Below are 20,968 nucleotides of genomic sequence, written 5' to 3'. Positions count from 1 at the left end.
CTACAATACTGATAAACATGTCTTAGCAGTAAAAACCTAACCACAAAGTTCACAGTTCTTGAATAATCAGGTACATATCGAGGTGACACTGTCATTGTTTTCTTCCCCACAGCCTAACTGTGTAACACTTTTACATTGTTAAACCATAGCACTGTTGTTGTTCTAACCAGCACAGGTTATTTGTCCGTAACTCTGCCATGGACTGACTGCCTCGTGACCAAAAATCTGGCCCTTATATATCATCACAATAATAGATACTTAAACTATATGTTGTTCGAAGTTTAATTTACAGAAATTACGATTAAAACTTAACTCATTACATTAACTGAATATATCGAAAAATTGCTTCTTTTTAACAGTTTCTTCTACTGCAAGAGTTAAGGCCCAATTATTGGTTTACAGCATGAAACTAACAAATTTAAGTACGCAAACAATACTTAGGACAAGAGTGTTAATTACTTTGGAATTAATTCAGGGCTGGTTTTGCTAACATGTTTTCGAATAGTGCCAAATGAATCCTTTAAGAATATTGTTAGTTCGTCTACCATATGTTTATAATTAGTACAGAATTTATATATGTTTATATGTCAACAATAGAATTTAATTTATGGAATAATTACTGAATTCACCCTATAACGAAAGATACTAAGTAGTAATAGTCAAAATAAATTAGAAAAGCAATTGTACATAAAACTAAGCACGAATTAGATCTGGTGTTATATTCTTTAAAGTTTTATGAAAAACGCAGATTATATTCGCATATGTTAATGGTAAATTGTAAAAAGGAAAAAAACGAATTTAATGAGGCAAGTGGCGAAACAAGAGGGGCATTAAAAGTATCCCAGCTTGCTTCGTCGCACAGTTCTTTAACTTGCTGGACGATGGACCTCTCCCATCTAGCTCTCTTGGATTCTTCATCTTCTTCATGTTGGTTTTGCTTTAAAGCTTCACTGTACCAATCTCAAGCACTGCAATATTCCAGAATAGTTGTGAAGTCCCCTGGCATGCATTCACAAAATCGTTGAAATGTATGTAAAAAAAAGAAACATTTATCTGTATTATTATTATTATTATTATTATTATTATTATTTCATTTCTGTATGAACGGTTGTCGGTTATTTTGATTCTGTAAAAAAAAAAAATTCTTTTCATTTTTATGTTTGTGCAATATTTATATATCTGTATTTTGCAAATAATGTCTGTGGTCGGCAAGAGTAGAAATCAAAGCAGACAATGATAATTAAAAAAGATAACAAAGATGCATATTAAATTGCCTATAAATAGTGGATGTTAAAACATTACTTTCTCTGTCTTCTTGTAGCAGTTAAAGTTGTGTAAGAGGCTGTAACCCTTTATTGAATGATTGGTTAGCTTTCTTTTGTTTCTTGTTCGAGAAAGACGCCCTTGTAGGCTGATGAATGAAAAAGGTGTGTACTTTAAATTTATATTGATTTTGAATATAGAAATTGTTAAAAATACTTATAATAATTTATTGCTAGCTTGACCAATATTTCATTCCACATTTCTAGCCGTTTTCAGCATAGTTAGAATTTTTCATGACGCAGAGCTGTGCAGACATCGCGGAAGCCGCTGCCACGGCAAATTCAAATCAGATTGTATGAAAGCAGTTTTCCTGCAATTAAGCGGGCAGGTAACAGTACATTAAAATTATTTCTTTCAGATTCCCAGAGACCTCAGAGGTGAATGGTGGATTTTATTATGTCATTTTCAGGTGGACATGGGCAACTGCTATTACAATATCAGTGACGTAAATAATTAGTAACCAAATTATTTCCAGAAGTTGTAGACTTTTTATGAACACTTTATTGGGATAAGAAACCATTCACAAAATCATACTTTAAGTCTTGAAAGTTAGAGTATAAAGAAATCAGAGGTAACTATTGTTCCCATCGAACTCTGGAGTAACTTCACCTGATAATTTAAAAAATGTATATCCTTTATTTTTTAGTACAAAAAACATGTTAAACATTACATTTATATTTGTATTAGTTCATACTGTCCTCTGAATTCACTAAGGTGATGTACTATGGACCTTAAAGAAGCATGATGCTACACACAAAGGTACACAACAGTTGCTACACATTATTTTTGTTCTCTTTTCTTTGTTCTTGGTGCTTTTCATTGGTGGCATCTTCTGTTGTACCTGTTTTAGGCAAATGTGTTCCAACTTTCTCCAGATGACCTTCATCTGGTACTCCAGACACGCCTCTTTTTGGTGTTTGAAACTGAATGGGCCTTCCTCTTCGCTTACATCTACATCTACACTCCTGGAAATTGAAATAAGAACACCGTGATTTCATTGTCCCAGGAAGGGGAAACTTTATTGACACATTCCTGGGGTCAGATACATCACATGATCACACTGACAGAACCACAGGCACATAGACACAGGCAACAGAGCATGCACAATGTCGGCACTAGTACAGTGTATATCCACCTTTCGCAGCAATACAGGCTGCTATTCACCCATGGAGACGATCATAGAGATGCTGGATGTAGTCCTGTGGAACGGCTTGCCATGCCATTTCCACCTGGCGCCTCAGTTGGACCAGTTCGTGCTGGACGTGCAGACCGCGTGAGACGACGCTTCATCCAGTCCCAAACATGCTCAATGAGGGACAGATCCGGAGATCTTGCTGGCCAGGGTAGTTGACTTACACCTTCTAGAGCACGTTGGGTGGCACGGGTTACATGCGGACGTGCATTGTCCTGTTGGAACAGCTAGTTCCCTTGCCGGTCTAGGAATGGTAGAACGATGGGTTCGATGACAGTTTGGATGTACCGTGCACTATTCAGTGTCCCCACGACCATCACCAGAGGTGTACAGCCAGTGTAGGAGATCGCTCCCCACACCATGATGCCGGGTGTTGGCCCTGTGTGCCTCGGTCGTATGCAGTCCTGATTGTGGCGCTCACCTGCACGGCGCCAAACACGCATACGATCATCATTGGCACCAAGGCAGAAGCGACTCTCATCGCTGAAGACGACACGTCTCCATTCGTCCCTCCATTCACGCCTGTCGTGACACCACTGGAGGCGGGCTGCACGATGTTGGGGCGTGAGCGGAAGACGGCCTAACGGTGTGCGGGACCATAGCCCAGCTTCATGGAGACGGTTGCGAATGGTCCTCGCTGATACCCCAGGAGCAACAGTGTCCCTAATTTGCTGGGAAGTGGCGGTGCGGTCCCCTACGGCACTGCGTAGGATCCTACGGTCTTGGCGTGCATCCGTGCATCGCTGCGGTCCGGTCCCAGGTCGACGAGCACGTGCACCTTCCGCCGACCACTGGCAACAACATCGATGTACTGTGGAGACATCACGCCCCACGTGTTGAGCAATTCGGCGGTACATCCACCCGGCCTCCCGCATGCCCACTATACGCCCTCGCTCAAAGTCCGTCAACTGCACATACAGTTCACGTCCACGCTGTCGCGGCATGCTACCAGTGTTAAGGACTGCGATGGAGCTCCGTATGCCACGGCAAACTGGCTGACAGTGATGGCGGCGGTGCACAAATCCTGCGCAGCTAGCGCCATTCGACGGCCAACACCGCGGTTCCTGGTGTGTCCGCTGTGCCGCGCGTGTGATCATTGCTTGTATAGCCCTCTCGCAGTGTCTGGACCAAGTATGGTGGGTCTGACACACCGGTGTCAATGTGTTCTTTTTTCCATTTCCAGGAGTGTACATCCATACTCCGCAAGCCACCTGACGGTGTGTGGCGAAGGGTACCCTGAGTACCTCTATTGGTTCTCCCTTCTATTCCAGTCTCGTATTGTACGTGGAAAGAAGGATTGTCGGTATGCTTCTGTGTGGGCTCTAATCTCTCTGATTTTATCCTCATGGTCTCTTCGCGAGATATATGTAGGAGGGAGCAATATACTGCTTGACTCTTCGGTGAAGGTATGTTCTCGAAACTTTAACAAACGCCCGTACCGAGCTACTGAGCGTCTCTCCTGCAGAGTCTTCCACTGGAGTTTATCTATCATCTCTGTAACACTTTCGCAATTACTAAATGATCCTGTAACGAAGCGCGCTGCTCTCCGTTGGATCTTCTCTATCTCTTCTATCAACCCTACCTGGTGCGGATCCCACACTGCTGAGCAGTATTCAAGCATTGGGCGAACAAGCGTACTGTAACCTACTTCCTTTGTTGTCGGATTGCATTTCCTTAGGATTCTTCCAATGAATCTCAGTCTGGCATCTGCTTTACCGACGATCAACTTTATATGATCATTCCATTTTAAATCACTCCTAATGCGTACTCCCAGATAATTTATGGAATTAACTGCTTCCAGTTGCTGACCTGCTATTTTGTAGCTAAATGATAAGGGACCTATCTTTCTATGTATTCGCATCACATTACACTTGTCTACATTGAGATTCAATTGCCATTCCGTGCACCATGCTTCAATTCGCTGCAGATCCTCCTGCATTTCAGTACAATTTTCCATTGTTGCAACCTCTCGATACACAACAGCATCATCTGATAAAAGCCTCAGTGAACTTCCGATGTCGTCCACCAGGTCATTTATGTATATTGTGAATAGCAACGGTCCTATGACACTCCACTGCGGCACACCTGAAATCACTCTTACTTCGGAAGACTTCTCTCCATTGTGAATGAAATGCTGCGTTTTGTTATCTAGGAACTCCTCAATCCAATCACACAATTGATCTGATAGTCCGTATGCTCTTACTTTGTTCATTAAACGACTGTGGGGAACTGTGTCAAACGCCTTGCGGAAGTCAAGAAACACGGCATCTACCTGTGAACCCGTGTCTAAGGCCCTCTGAGTCTCATGGACGAATAGCGCGTGCTGGGTTTCACACGACCATCTTTTTTGAAACCCATGCTGATTCCTACAGAGTAGATTTCTAGTCTCCAGAAAAGACATTATACTCGAACATAATATGTGTTCCAAAATTCTACAACTGATCGATGTTAGAGATATAGGTCTATAGTTCTGCACATCTGTTCGACGTCCCTTCTTGAAAACGGGGATGACCTGTGCCCTTTTCCAATCCTTTGGAACGCTTCGCTCTTCTAGAGACCTACGGTACACCGCTGCAAGAAGGGGGGGCAAGTTCCTTCGCGTACTCTGTGTAAAATCGAACTGGTATCCCATCAGAACCAGCGGCCTTTCCTCTTTTGAGCGATTTTAATTGTTTATCTATCCCTCTGTCGTCTATTTCGATATCTACCATTTTGTCAACTGTGCGACAATCTAGAGAAGCCGGAGATAAGCTGCCTTGCCAAGAGCTATCTAAATGTTAGCTGGTTTGCTTCTGTCTTCTGTAGCTTCCACATAATGTAGGAATTGACAACTGAAAAATCTATAAAAATAAAAACAATCTGTGCCACCACTTGCATGAACAACGGCCTAAAGTGTACTGTTCATGCTGCTGATCAAATCTATCCACTCCTCCCATTATTTTAATATACTCTGCCACAGCCAATGAGCAGAATACTTCACTTTTGCTACCATGTTTGTTTCTTCTCAAAGCAGTTGTAAAGTGTTTGGGATTGTGGTAATTTGACAGTATACAAACAGGTTTACTGTCCTGCTACTTCACTGCTGCAACACATGACCTGACAGCAAATTCGAATTCCCTTGCTAAGTCTAGAATTTTTTTTCAGCATATCAGGCAAATCGTTCCTGTTTGAATGAACAGTTCCAGTGCCATAAAGTCCACGAGACTGTAACACTTGCACTATTCGTACTGTTGTAAAATAACTGTCAAATGCTACCAACTTTTGCTGCCAGCCATTGCCTTTGTTAGAGCAAGCACAACTTCTTCACCCAAAGTAAACACAGACGTATCATTTGTATCTCTTTTTTTCCAGTGTAGATGTTGACATTTATGATGAACCCAGTACTAACATCAGCTAGACACCACACTTTATATCCACAGTTCACTGGTTTCATTGGCATATATTGTTTAAGTGTTGACCGTCCTTTGAAGGCCACCATACATTTGTCAACTGCTAAATCACAGGTTTGTACACTTGACAAAGCTTATTTGAAATTGCACTGATGTAGGTTGAAGTTTGTGTGACTTGTCATAACCTGGTTTTCCTTTTTTGACATGTGTGCTGTTGTCATTGCAAAGCAGGTTCATAACACGGTAATTTTTTTTTTTAACGTGGTTATCAAAGCTTTGTCAGGACTGATGAGATAGCAGTTACTCCAAGAATAGCATCACTGCTCCAATAATTGCTGAGCTGTGAAAGCTGATGAACACCCATCAAAATAAGCATTCCCAAAAAAGCTTTTAGCTCAGGGACAGTAGTGTCCTGCCAGTTGGAAGATACTTTAGTTGTTTTCTTCCCTAACTTCTCAACGCACCTTTCCTATCCTGCATATAAGTTCGTCTGATTGAAAATATGAAGCAACAGCTCTTGTGTAAATATAGACATTGAGAAATTTGCAATATTTTCTGCGCTTTCTTCTAATTTCAGTGGAAGATTTTTAAAATAAGAAATATTCTCATTCCACATTTTATCACTAGAAGAAAAGTTTGCTGCAGCTGTTTCTGGGATTGAATCAGATAAACTTGCCTGACAAGGAGACATGTTCCCAATGTCACTAGTGTCTATTGTCAAATTGAAACAATTGCCTTCATTTGAAACAATAATGTTACCACTATTTTCGTTCAAAATCTGTGAAGTATTTTGTGACTCAAAATCATCATCAAAGTCAGCATCGATATCTGAATCATCTACGTCTTCTGGTAAAGTGTACAAAATTCTGAAAACCTCTTCTGGCGTCAGTCCAGGCATTCTAGACAATAAGAAACAAACAATAACTACGATGCCTATTGCACAGCCATATGCATTGCACTTCACTCAAGTTCAGTGTGATAAATTGTTCCCACTAACTTACCTTGTATTATTTATGTAATTTTCAGCCAAATCCAGCAAATATACACGAATACTATCTCCCGCATAAATATAAAAGTAGATAAACACAACACAAGTCAAATGCAAAAGGAAAGCACACTATACAAAAAAACGCTGTAGCGGTCGAAACAGTGGCTCGTTTTCATGTGGGAACTACGCTTCTGCATTGATTGAGTAACAAGGTACAAATACAACCACTCTCACGCACCCGTTGACAATCTACATGTAGTTAGCGCACTCTAACAGAGATGGCAGAACAAGTTAGAAGTGGGACCACGGATTACCACTGAACTTACAGCGAAAACCATGGAGGTGAAAACAGATAACTGGGAACTATCGTTCCCACTGGTCACTACAGGGTTGTAAATCAGAACAATAAAATTTTACTTGTGTGATATCAAAGACTACAGTGATGAAACCTGTTCTGACTAATAACAGAAAAACCAAATTTCATTTTTAGTTTCATGTTCTCGTTTTAGTCGTGGCAATCAATAGTGTTCATATATGAAAAAAATACACTGCAGCTTTTACATTCGGAAACATAGAATACTGTAACTTTTGTATGTATAATAAGAGTAATTTTCAGTGCATTTCAGAGATGAAAGTAGCGAAGGACATGTTTAATTTCATAATTAGTTACAGTAATGATACTATGTTCCACTTCTAACAAGCCAGATCAGGATTATATAAAAATTGTTTGCAAAGAAAAGATCATATGTACACAGCAGGAAATCTTTTAGTGTTGTGCGAATCCTCACATAATAGATCAAGGTGCACAAAGTTGAAATATTTTCAACTGCAGAAACTGATAGTGAGAATCGCATTTTATCTGTTGTGCTCACAACAATAAGCAATATATAGTTAATTAAAATATTATGCCACACAAACTGCATATAAAGTCAAAGTGCGGTGGGGATTACATGACAATGTCAATCTTGAAGACACAACCGGCTGATTTCAGATCATCGTATACTTGATGTATGGCTAACAGTGACTTGGTTGACTATAACACAATCTTTATTGATGGAAAGACCTTACTCTGCAAAGTCATGACCATGGCTCAGAATGACAAGTTTTTGATAAAAGCTGTACAAATGTTGACAGGTGGTATCAACATCCAATAACCTTCCCCAAAAGTGAGAGATCACCTTCTCAGTCCTCCTGTAGTTTGCGCAGAGATCCAAAACTACCTCCTTACCAAGAAGTTGCACGAATTCTTTTTCAACTTTATCACAATGCTTAGCCCTTATCCAATTCTGTGAAGAGAATTTCCGCAAGGCAGTCAAGGTTCTATCCTTGCTAGTTCTTGGGCTGCTATTTATCACAACTGGATCACAGAAGATTATGTATCTACAACTGTTGTGCTTCAAGGATGACTTTAGAAGGAGGTTTGTGCACATTTTGATCAGAAAGTTCCTGCACTCAGTCCTGAGAGTTAAAATATCTTTCACAAACACTTTTACTTTTCTGAGCTCAGGCCATACAGCATGACCTATGTTCATGTCCATTGCAGGAATAACACCAGCTTTGTTATCAGGTTTTATATCAAACACTGATTTCGTGGCAGATAATACTTCAGCCTTAACAAGTAGGGACATCACATCAACAAGTACAGATGTAAAAGTACTGTGTAGGGGAAGGTGCCTTTGGGGCCACACATTGTAATTCCCTCAAAAAGGGAGTGACATGTCCTGAAACAAAACTAAAAAAGATATTTTAGCTGACAGCAGAGGATCTTTTGGTTCTTTAACATTGTTTGCCAGCTGTAAGTATCTATTTTAATCTTGTGCTACTTTACTTTGTACATGTAAGTCTGTAGATGGAGGACGATTTTTATACCCAGATTGGCTGCTTCCTTGTTTTCCAGCCAGTGCATGAAGTACATTTTTTTTAGCGAAGGGTTTATTAAATCTTTTGCAATCAGCTCTTCTTGCAGGTACGTTCTTCAACACATTAAAAATCAGTCTCCGTAAAGGTACAATGCCCGAGTTAATCTGTAAGGTTGTATTCTTGAAACTCATTAATTGTATTAAGACCACAAGATCCCATATCAATAAAAGTAGATGCACTGCCCCGATGAATACTCTTCAGATCAAGATGTAAATCCTTCAAGAATTGACATTAGGCCCATCCACTGATACCTGAAGCATGTTGGTAAGATTCATATCAGAAGTTTCTGTCTTAAAATCATTCAATATATTGGCAGCAGTGGTAAGGCCTAAAAAGCAGATGAAGAACTGTACATTTCAACTTGTTTGTTAACTTTGTACCAATATCTGAATGCAATATCCATTTGCTGCAACTCGGCCACCTTGTTAAGGCTCTCATCAAGTAAAATTACAAAAGGAATGTTCCCTTCAAGATCTCTGAGAATATTTTTCCTAAAGTATGGAGCTACAATCCTGTATGATGTCTTGGTCTGCCCAAGCTGCAACTTACTAACTACATTATCATTATAGAACAGGCTGGAAACAAAGCAGTCTGCTTTTCTACAGTAGCAAAGGACACATGATTTTCGACAGCCTACAAAGTCCATAATATTTCTGCCCTTGTATCATTATCCCGGATCAGATACTTTGAAATACAACGTCAACTGATGCAGCTTTAGTGGCAATGGTGGAGGTGACAATATGATTGATAGTTGACACAGTGTTAGCAGCAGTGGTGAAGGTGATGCTGGGCTACAATAGCTGGGAGGTCAGAAAACCAATCATCAACTATGAGCTTCCTGATTCACCAGTCACTGGGATCTTATCAGCGTCAAGGGAGCAACTTCATCATACCCAGTTATCTTGCCAGACGACGGGGAGCATGATCTGGAAGTACCAGCAACCTGAAGACAATCAAATATCCAAATAAGATGATGACATGACTTTTATGATACTAAATATCTGCCAACATTTAAAATCGAAAAATTGGGAGATGCATTAAAAAAAATTAAAAGATCAAAGTCAGGAGGTATGAATGATAAAAAGCATGGCTCATTTTCAGTATAATGGCTATAAAAATACACATATGAACACTGGAACTAACCGAAGCGACAATTCCATACCCACTATCTGTAGTGTAGTTCAATTGCAGTACTAGGTTGGAATGGTTTTTGACCATTTCTCCTATAATTGTGACAGTTTTTGTTCTTGAAGAGTTCTATTTTTTTGCTGTATTGCTATCTGGTAACATTTTCCTGAACAGGTCACTCACATGGTCAGTGCAATTAATTGGAAAATTATAAATGATGTAAATAATTCTAACACCGAATTCCAATCTTTTTTAAAAAAATTAGTCACAAACTTAACATTTTTTCGGTGGTTTGAACTAACACTTTCTCCAGCATGTAATATACAAATGTCGCATCAGCAAAGACAAGATATCTGTATGGCGTGATAGGTGGCAATACAGATAATGTGTGGGGAAGGCGAACCAAAGTCTAAGATTTGTTGGCAGAACACTTAGAAGATGCAGCAACCCCATTTAAGAGACTGCCTACACTAGACTTGTCCACCCTTTGCTAGAGTACTGCATCACGGAATGGGATCCTTACCCAGATAGGATTGATGGAGAACATCGAGAAAGTCCAAAGAATGGCAGCTCGTTATATATTATCGCAATATAGGTGGGAGAGTGTCTCGGAAATGATACACAAGTTGGGGTTCCAATCAGGCTCACTGCTTGCCTCCATGCCACCCGCATGCAAATCAGATTTTGCTGCCCCCCACCCCTCCCCCCTCCAAAAAATACAAAAGTTTTTTTCACACATGTATTAAAGACTTGTCATAGACATTTTCCTGATATAATTTTTCTTTAATAATAATTTTAACAAATAGAAAATCAATTTACATACTGATTCACTATCTATTACATAGAAATGAGAATTACTGTTAGCAAATTTAAGAATACTGTATTTCCAGCTTGTTTGCTGACTAAAGTGAAAGCTTCTTCAACACATACATATATTCACACAACCTGAACTTTTCTCGCTTTCATAACTGCGAAATCTTCTATTATCTTTCTAGTATCTAAATTGTGTTAGCTCTCATGTTCTACTGAAATAATAGCCAAATTTGTAAGTCTGTTGGTGCACTGTTTATCTTAGATAATTGGTTATAATTTTTAATTTCTAAAATGATCTTTCACCACATGCAACTGTGACTGGCAGAGTAAGAAATATTCTTAGGGCTATTGTTGTGTTGGGAAAAATTGATATTAAATAATATTTGAAAAGATATTGAAGAATTGTATATAGTTCACAATACCGATTTTATAGGAAATGCAACCTTATAGTGTTGATTTCATTGTACAAATCAGTACTGTCACTGTCGGTTTCATTCCTTGAATGTTCTTTAAGCTTCATATGCAAATCTTTACAATGTTTCATTAGTTCTTCTTTAGGATAACTAAATAATGCGCTGCTAAAAAAACCAAAAACGTTGTCTAAACTTTTTAACTCTTCAAATCCGTTTGTTAAGTAAATTAATGTCTGATCTAGAATTCGAAAAAAAACTATTTCGAAATTCATTTTGGGGGTCTAACAAAACTTTGTCATGATGTTCATACTGAAACTGAGTTGGTTTTTCTTCTTGGAGAAAGTATATTTACTAGAGGGAAATTTGCTTTAGCATTTAATTTGTTTGCCACATTGGTAGGTGCCTTTTAAAACTGTTTCAAAGTTTTCATCTGTGCAATAATGTGTAACTTTCTCAATCAAGCTCTTTAAGAAATTAATGCATATCTCTGTATTAATTGATGCGTTTTGCAAAATTGTACTAAAAGAATTAGTTTTGCTCGAAACATCATACCAGATTACAACAGAACAAATGAATTTATAAATTTGAATTTTTAAAGCAAGTGACTTTGCTCAAGTGGTGGTACAATCCCAACTAGAAGCAGTTTCTGATATTCGCAACAGAGCGTCAATTACATTTTCGCTGTAGAACTGTAAGGGTTCTATGTTTCAATTCTGCTAGACTATCTTGTAGCACTTAAAGCTTTTGGCTTTAGATCTGGTAAACGTTTGCAAATGATTGACCACCTAATTGTTGATGATGGAAAGAAGATGTAAATTTCTTCAATTATGTCGAAGAAATTGATGGTTTCGTGACAAATATATGCTGCATTGTTTAACATAAACTATGAGCTGAGCATGGGACGTAAAATGCATGCTTATTGATATCCAAAATTCTTTTCTTCAGTCCGCTGTGTTTTCCACGCCTCTTAGAGTCATTGCCATAATACTGTCTGTGCAAATTTTGAATGTCCATGTTCAATTCAGAAAATAAATTCAAAACGAAATTTAAGAAATCCTCACCAATGACATGTTCACATATATCTACTTTCTTGTCTGTGTGATTTAGATAAACATGCCTCAATTTTACTGTTATTTGTTCTGCATTTCTTGCTTCTGGTGTACAGTCTAATATGGTGGAATTTTTTTAGATTCTTTTACTTTCTTCAAAATATGTTTGTGTGTCATCGTGCCTAGTAAATCGATAATTTCATTTTGAATGTGATCTTCGAAATAGTGGGCCATACCCACCTGACTTGAGTCAGATTTTGATTCAATTCTACAAATATGTTCCCAGATAACTGAATCAAAAGATGCCGCCATCTCTACTGCTATTAAAAAAATTTCCATTTTCGTATTCATATATTTTTTTGAAAGAGCCGTGAGAAGCCAGACATTGTTGTGACAGAAAATTAATAACAGCGATGAGATAAGTATGATTATGTACTTGAACAGACCACGTTCAACTAGAATGTTAACTAGATTACTATTAAGAGGCCACAGCCCTGGGTCTTCGCTAATTGACAAACTCTCACAAACTGCCGCTGTATTGCTTGAAGATTCTTCAGCAACAACGTTACATGTGTCATTTCTATCGTTGATTCCGCCATTGGAACTAGGAGCGCAAGATGTCTTGTCTTCACTTGCTTCCATACTTTCAAATCCAAACACCGAGCATGTGGTAGAGGCAAAGCTTCTTGACAGTCATTTACAGATTTGGTCAAAAGTTTCGTAATAGAACCTGCCAGTTTTTCCTTTTGCCTTTCCTTCTATCGTTTCCGATTATGAAATTGAGCCCCAGAGGTTTTTTTTTCTATTCTGTGATTCCTGAAACAATTTTTGGTGAAACTAATGAAATTGTTTGTTGGTACTTGAACAAAAAAATGGTTCAAATGGCTCTAAGCACTATGGAACTTATCTAAGGTCATCAGTCCCCTAGATTTAGAACTACTTAAACCTAACTAACCTAAGGACATCACACACATCCATGCCCGAGGCACGATTCGAACCTGCGACCATAGCAGCAGCGCAGCTCTGGACTGAAGCGCCTAGAACCGCTCGGCCACAGGGGCTGGCTACTTGAACAAATTTACAAATAAATTTTCCCCGCATATAAGTGACTATATTCAGCATGTGGTTGATAACACTATGCAATGTATCTTAATTTTTACGAAGAGTTTATTAATTTATATTACAATTGACAACAGAGACAGTAAGGCAGAGCCAATTAATCTATCTTAATAGGAAACCAATTTTATGTATGGTAATGTAATATGGAGCATTTACTGTTTTAACATTAGTAAATCGTTTAGCCAATTTGTTGGAAACTGTTGATTCGCTTTTTGGTTGACATTGCATCCATATGTGGTCGGGTTTAACAGTGAGATTATTGATGATATACTGGAGATGATAAGCAACCAGTAAAGAAAGCGACAATATGTTTGTTGTTAATCGTTGGTACAGAAGCCAAGTCTCCTTGAATGCGCTGCTACATCATGAGTTTGTAGCCAGTGGCTGCTGGTGATCACGTGTTACTGTGCACAGGGGCGTATATAAAGAGGGGGGTGGCTGGTCCCGGCAACTACCGAAATAATGAATATAATAGGAAAAGTATGGCATATGAATTATGTTGGTGAATGTGTGATGGTATCGCCGTGGCAGGCAGCCATACTTCACTGAATTGGTGAAGGGGGTGGTGTGAAGTTCTTGCCAGTTCGGGTTGATTCGGTTCGAGTCGTGCTCCAGCCGGTCAAATGCGCGTATGCGGACTATTCTACCACGTTTGGAATAAAGGCAAAGTCACATTATCCCTTTCCGCTCCTGTTTATTTGCGTTCCTTTCAGTGTGTGTACCGTCTCAGAAAATGGTGTAGCATTCAGGCTAGCTTCCGTCAACCTTCCGTAAGTTGACGTGACAAGACTCCTGCTTCTCATCGTCCAGCTGTTTTTGTGTGACGTGTACATGTATAATGTATTTAAAAATAAGCGCAAGAGAGTATATCAAAATACTCATTAAATCGCGTCGATTCCGTTTTGCTCCAATTCAAAAACAATCTTGATTTTTTATCAATATTCATCGTTCGAAACATGTTATTTGTCTTTAGGTAATTGTAAAAATGTAAGCTGATTTCTGCACAAGGAATTCCTGAAAGAGGTTTTAAGAGATTAGTGTTCAAATGCCGTATATCTTAGCCTCGTCTGAGCTGAAGCTATGTTTGAGACAAAAAGTTTTGTGATCAAGTTCTGTTAGTTGAAGTATCTCCACACCAGCAGCTTAAATCACCTTTCCACTCTTTTTATTTGGGTAAGTGTTTTGTAGATGAGAGATTCTTAAAATCTTGACTAATGTTTGAAATATAGTATTATTGCCTCGCTATGTTGGTCCTCCGGCGACTCGCTTATTTTCGTAGTAGTAGAGGGGTTTTGGGCGTACGACAGCAAGGTCTTCAGCGCCCGCGCTTATTTTCCTCTACGCTGTTGTAATCACGCGATGCCGACTACCATGACAACGTATGGTACATTACTGAATTCGACGTTGACGCGATAGTCGGGATTTTGTAATTATAAAAGCGGAGAGGAAACAAAGCGAGCCGCTGGACAACCATCATAGCGAGGCAATAGTAACCCAGATCTTTTCATCATTTGTTTTTTTAAATAGCTATATTTTTTATGATTTCATTTGAACAATTAAAAAGCTTGATCTTGGTAAAGTGAAAGGGCCTTAAGCGCAAATTATCCTCTACGCTTGACCACCAAAACTGATACAAGATATCATCACTTGAAATTAGTTGTTTTTACATTAATCTTGCCCCCCTCCCCCCCTCCCCCCAAAAAAAACAAATTCTATATTCGCCACTGACTGTGCAACAGCAGACTGCAAGTCTAGTACGCAAATTATGCCATTTATCTACGAATGCAAGTCGTAAATCGCAGTAAAATTTCGTCATTTCTCCTCGACTGTGAGCCGGAAATCGCACTAAAATTAGGTTAATTCTTTTCTATCGCGTGTTGGTATATAACTAAAACGAACTCTTTTTCGATATTAATTCTGATATTAACAACGCAGCCTATGATATCAAAAACTCGTATGTGTCAGACAGTGTAATATGTGAAAGCAGCAAGTTATGTATGATTGGCACAACGAATGAAATTTACGTAATATTTGCAGGTGTACTAGGTGGGGGCATTGAAATTATCCTACAAGACGGCAAAACTCGCCAAGACAACTGAGCTTATATGCGAAACTATTTATGATAGATTAGAAATCAGAAAGTTAGAAATCATGATTATATTACTGGCAAAATTTCATAAAGTCAGTTTACCACAAGAATCAAATGCGTATTGGCATAAATTTGCGCCCTCCTTCCTTAAAAGCAGATAAAGATGATGGCTACATTATTTTGAGAATTAACTGTGCTATTATTGTTTAAAAGTTCTTCGTTCATACAGTTACTTACTGGTTGTAAATGACGCTTTCAAGTGGCGTTACTAATAAAAATACCATCACTCCGAAAAGGCAATAGGAAAGTAAATTAGAGTAGTACTAGCCTAAATGATCACTGCACACATGTTATAAAATACACCGAAAATTTTATTTTTTATGTCAAAGGTGAATTGCGACCACTTTTGGAGAATGTTACGTCCGACCGAGGATTTAAAGTTCTGTATAGACACTGCCGTCAACAAACAATGTGCTAAAACAGCGACTATAAAACATGAAATATTTAGTTTTAGAAATTAGTACAATAAAAATGGAAAACTGTACTCATCATAAGGACGCTTCTTTCTCCGCCTATAGTTTCTAAAACTTAAAAGAATATGCACTGATAGCACTCTTAAGTTGCAGCAAACAATCAGTAGGCAGTGTGCTGCGTTGTGTGTCGCGCTAACAGCTCACAACAAGTGAACGAAGAGAGGAGTTTCGTCAGTTAAATGCACCTGCAAGGAGCCTCGGGGATTCCCTATGCGGGAACCGCCATCTGGAGGCCGCCTCTGCCGGCTTGTACTTAGTAATATCCCCGTTGGGGATGTTCCTTCGCATGTAGGAATACCTGCCATTGTTAATGAGGCCCAACAGACAGACGTTTCGTATTTTAATTAGAACAGTCTGATATAGATTACATTCCTAGGGCAAGATTATATAATTGTGTCATGCATATTTAGAGACAAACGAATCCAATGAAAGTGATCTGGCTGAATTTGCTGCTCCCCCTAGGCGTGCCAACCGTGTGCGCCACACACCTTGCATGCCCGTTCCCGGCGGCCCTGATGAGGACACTGATATAAATGTAATCAATCTGACCATTAAATTTGGAAGATGATGCATTTCTTTGGTCTACTGAAATTTTAACATTGAGGTCGGTTTGATACAGCGTCAAATGTCTGTCATTGCGGTTGAGCCATGTACTTGTTTAGAAAAATGAAAGTATGACCTGGGTATTAGAGGAACTGGCTATGATCTAATAAAATCCTATATGTGCAATAGAAAACAATTTGTCTTGCTTAAAACAAAAAGTGGGTCTTTCAAATCTAAAATTACTGATACCGAATATGGAGTGCCTCAAGGTTCTGTCTTGGGACCCCTTCTTTTCTTAATTTATGTTAATGACATACAGTATTGTTCCCCTAACTGTAAAAAAAATATTGTATGCAGATGATACATCAATTGTGTGTAGACACGAAGACTATGACAGTCTGGAGGTGCTGTGCAACAGTGTAACTAATGAAATAGTGAAGTATTTTAATGAAAGCCATCTAAATGTAAGTGCTTCAAAGACTGCAATGATGGAATTTAACACAAGGAAACAAATAGAATTCGGTATGAAATTACCCATAGGAAATGACATTGTGAAAAAAGAAAAATGGAGTAAGTTCTTGGGAATTACAATCCAGGACAGCCTCAAATGGGACATGCATATCGATTCCTTAGCCTGTAAGCTGTCAAAGAATGTATTTGCTATAAATATGATGAGCAAATATTGTAAGGATATGGGTGTACTAAAAACTGCTTATCATGCACTATTCTCATCAAATTTAAACTATGCTGTAGAAATATGGGGTGCAACAACTCAAGCCAACCGAAGCACATTATTAATACTACAGAAAAAAGTTATCAGAATTATTTGTGGTGCCAAACCCAGAGAATCATGTCGAAATCTGTTCCCAAAATTAGGAGTGCTTACCATTATAGGTTTATACATATTGAAAGTTATATTTCTCGTTAAAACAATAAATCCAAATTTCAACTGTGACCTGCACCAGTACGATACAAGGCAAAAGTTCAGAGACCATGTAAATAGCCACAGAACAGCTTTATATGAAAAAAATGCACTTTATGCTGGGCTGAAGCTAGCTAATGCCCTACCAAAAAGTTTCACAACCCTTCCTAGTAACAAATTAAAAGATCAGCTAAAAAAAATTCTAATTGAAAACCCTTTTTATTCCTTAGACGAGTACTATATCTATATGAAAAGTGCTTCATAAGTATGTCAAGCTCATAGTTTAAAGTAACTTACAACTAATACGATGTTGATAACAACAATATTTGTAATATTGTGATTGTATACAATGCATCAAATGTAAAATTTATTAATACAAACAAACCATTAGTTTTTAAATTTATAAACTGACGTATTCAGAAGAATAATCTATATGATGTCCTGAAACTGTATTATTTCTAGGGATTGTATTTGATTATTCGATGTTGAATAAATATTATTATTATTATTATTTATTTGTGACCACATATTTAAAATAATAATAATAATTTATGTGATAATATATCCATACCTCACCTACATACAATGCGTATAATGGAAGAAGACCCTAAATCTAGGATCTGTGATGAGCGAGACACTGAATTTTCGGGACAATTACACCTGAAGAAATTGTGTTCAACAAAAAACTGGTAATGGGACTCCTTGCACTATGTAAGGGCATTAGTTGGCTTTAGTAGATATACAGGGAGCGATAACACATAATAAACTTGGTTTCGGTGTGGGCAATGGTGGGTTAGACCAAAGCTGGTTTAGCTTCCCTGCCAAAATCAAATCCATATCCATATCTTGAGACACAACTAAACAGAAACTTGCGAGAAACTAACTCGCCTTAACATTTTTAGAGCTAAGACAAAATTTCTTAGCTAATAATATATGAACAATTGAACACAGTGATAGAAAATGTCATAGAACATTCAATGGAGTGCAGCAAGATCATAAATCTGTAAAATTTTGTTTGCTTTTTTTCTATAGTGACAAAAACTTCGTCTTGAATATGAGAAAGTTGATTGGCTAAACTTTATACATAACCTATACACAATAACACATATATTGAATTAAAATCACACATATATTGTGGAATTTCATTATGGTATTGGATATTTTTCAGGTACACAAATTATTTATTTGTATCACTACTCATGATTTTATTCCCTTAATTTTAGCCAGAGATTTAGAAGAGCTTTGTCTCTCTGTGATAGTCAAACCTCTTCGGAGGGTATTGTAATACCACAACCTCTTTGGGGATCCTGTATCATATTCCAATCTCATCTCCACTCTCCTGAAGAGAACATATAAGTAATATTAGTAACTTACACCAATTTAAACTGTTGCTTTGACATTGTCTACATTGCATCTCACCAGTATATAGAGTGAAACAAACATGTTGGATTAAGAGCTGATGTACCATCATAATTTACACACAATTCAGACTGTGAGCAGATGGTAGGAACAGTTTTGCTATTGTAATTATAGAGTAATTAACAATTAAAGTCGCAATATTTCCAGGTCATCGAGAGACAGCTAATATTATGTATCTTAAATCAGAAATTATTTGTATCCCTAACAGAAATATGACAATGATTTTACAGTCAGAATCAAACATGCTCATGATCTAATTGGTGTTAGTTAACAGAACAGTAATTACAACCAGATAGAAATGTAAACTTGCACTCATACAAAATTTAATTAACTGTATCTAGGCCTTTCACTCAATAAAACTAATCACTCTGTTCACCTGAAAATGATAAGATAATTTTCCATTAAGTGAATAAAATAGTATATGCAAATTAACAAAATATATTGTTGCAAAGATAAAACGTAATTAATAGTCTTTTCTGACTTTGTATGAAATTATTCACTTTTATTCCTAGTAATTTGGGAAGATGTATGTGAGAACTCTAATTGTTAATATGCAAAATTCAATATGTAATAATGATAGTAATTGTTTAAACTTATATAAATATAGGCGACAAGTACATGGCCAGAGGTCATATGTTAGATTGAATTTTGTATCAAGAGCATATAGTCAGACTTTGTAAGTTTGCCACCGAACATCTGGTGTGTGAAATGAAATATATTACATAAATCCCATGTGGTGATGCAGTAACACCAAAATGAACCTATGGCAGCATCATGAAGCAGCGCCCCGGATTACACAAGATACTTACTTGTTTAGAGTAAGAATAGCTGTAATAAGACTTGGTATATTGAAATATTGTTTTTCTTGTGTTAAGCAATAATACACATCCCTAACTTCGACAAAAATATTTTCGCCACATTTTATTACTGGGTGCCGATCATGAAAACAAAGGTATTATTCTTTGCGAAGAGAGCTATTTAGAATATTTCTATCGCCAACTTTCTCCTCTGAATGCAGAAATGTTTTGTTGACTTTCACATCCACAGGGAGAAAGTATCATCATAATAAAATAAATCAGAGCACGGGTGAAAAGATTCTGGTGTTTGTTTTTCCAGTGCACTATGCAAGGCGGAATGGTAAAGAAATAATCTGAAAATAATACGATGACCTCTCTGCCAGGCTCTTTAATGTGTATTACGGGCTAGTAATGCATGGAAATTGTAGCAATATTGCTTCAAGAAAACAGAATGAAAATGTTTGAGATTGGCAATTTACAATATGCCTTTGTATCATCACCAAAAATTCTTTCTAACCAATTTGCAAATTTCCTATCGTGTAGCCATTCAGCATTACATTTCTGTGCATTTACTTTACCCATGTTTAGTGCTAAAACAATATCCAGTGATGTAAAAAAACACAATATTAACACCAGCACTAAGGGTGTTGCTGCATGCAGCTGCAGATTTGTTAATACTAGAACCACACAACACTACAGGTAAGGAGACAGAATACTGTAATTATAAATGTTTAGGTGATATAAATTCAAAGTTAGTAGATGTTAATTAATTAAACGGTGCTATTTTGTGCATGTTGAATGGATAAAGTAATTTTACTGTAAAACCACCCTGTTGTTGTCTTCAGTCCTGAGACTGGTTTGATGCAGCTCTCCATGCAACTCTATCCTGTGCAAGCTGCTTCTTCTCCCAGTACAGACTGCAACCTACATCCTTCTGAATCTGCTTAGTGTATTCATCTCTTGGTCTCCCTCTACGATTTTTACCCTCCAAGCTGCCCCCCCAATGCTAAATTTGTGATCCCTTGATGCCTCAGAACATGTCCTACCAACCGGTCCCTTCTTCTTGTCAAGTTGTGCCACAAACTTCTCTTCTCCCCAATTCTATTCAATAACTCCTCATTAGTTATGTGATCTACCCACCTAATCTTCAGCATTCTTCTGTAGCACCACATTTCGAAAGCTTCTATTCTCTTCTTGTCCAAACTATTTATTGTCCATATTTCACTTCCATACATGGCTACACTCCATACAGATACTTTCATAATCGACTTCCTGACACTTAAATCTATACTTTATGTTAACAAATTACTCTTCTTCAGAAACGCTTTCCT

This window comes from Schistocerca gregaria, chromosome 3 (genome assembly GCF_023897955.1).
Source record: "Schistocerca gregaria isolate iqSchGreg1 chromosome 3, iqSchGreg1.2, whole genome shotgun sequence".
Lineage (NCBI taxonomy): Eukaryota > Metazoa > Arthropoda > Insecta > Orthoptera > Acrididae > Schistocerca > Schistocerca gregaria.
The sequence above is the reverse complement of the archived record's forward strand: the minus strand, read 5'-3'. Positions refer to the sequence as shown.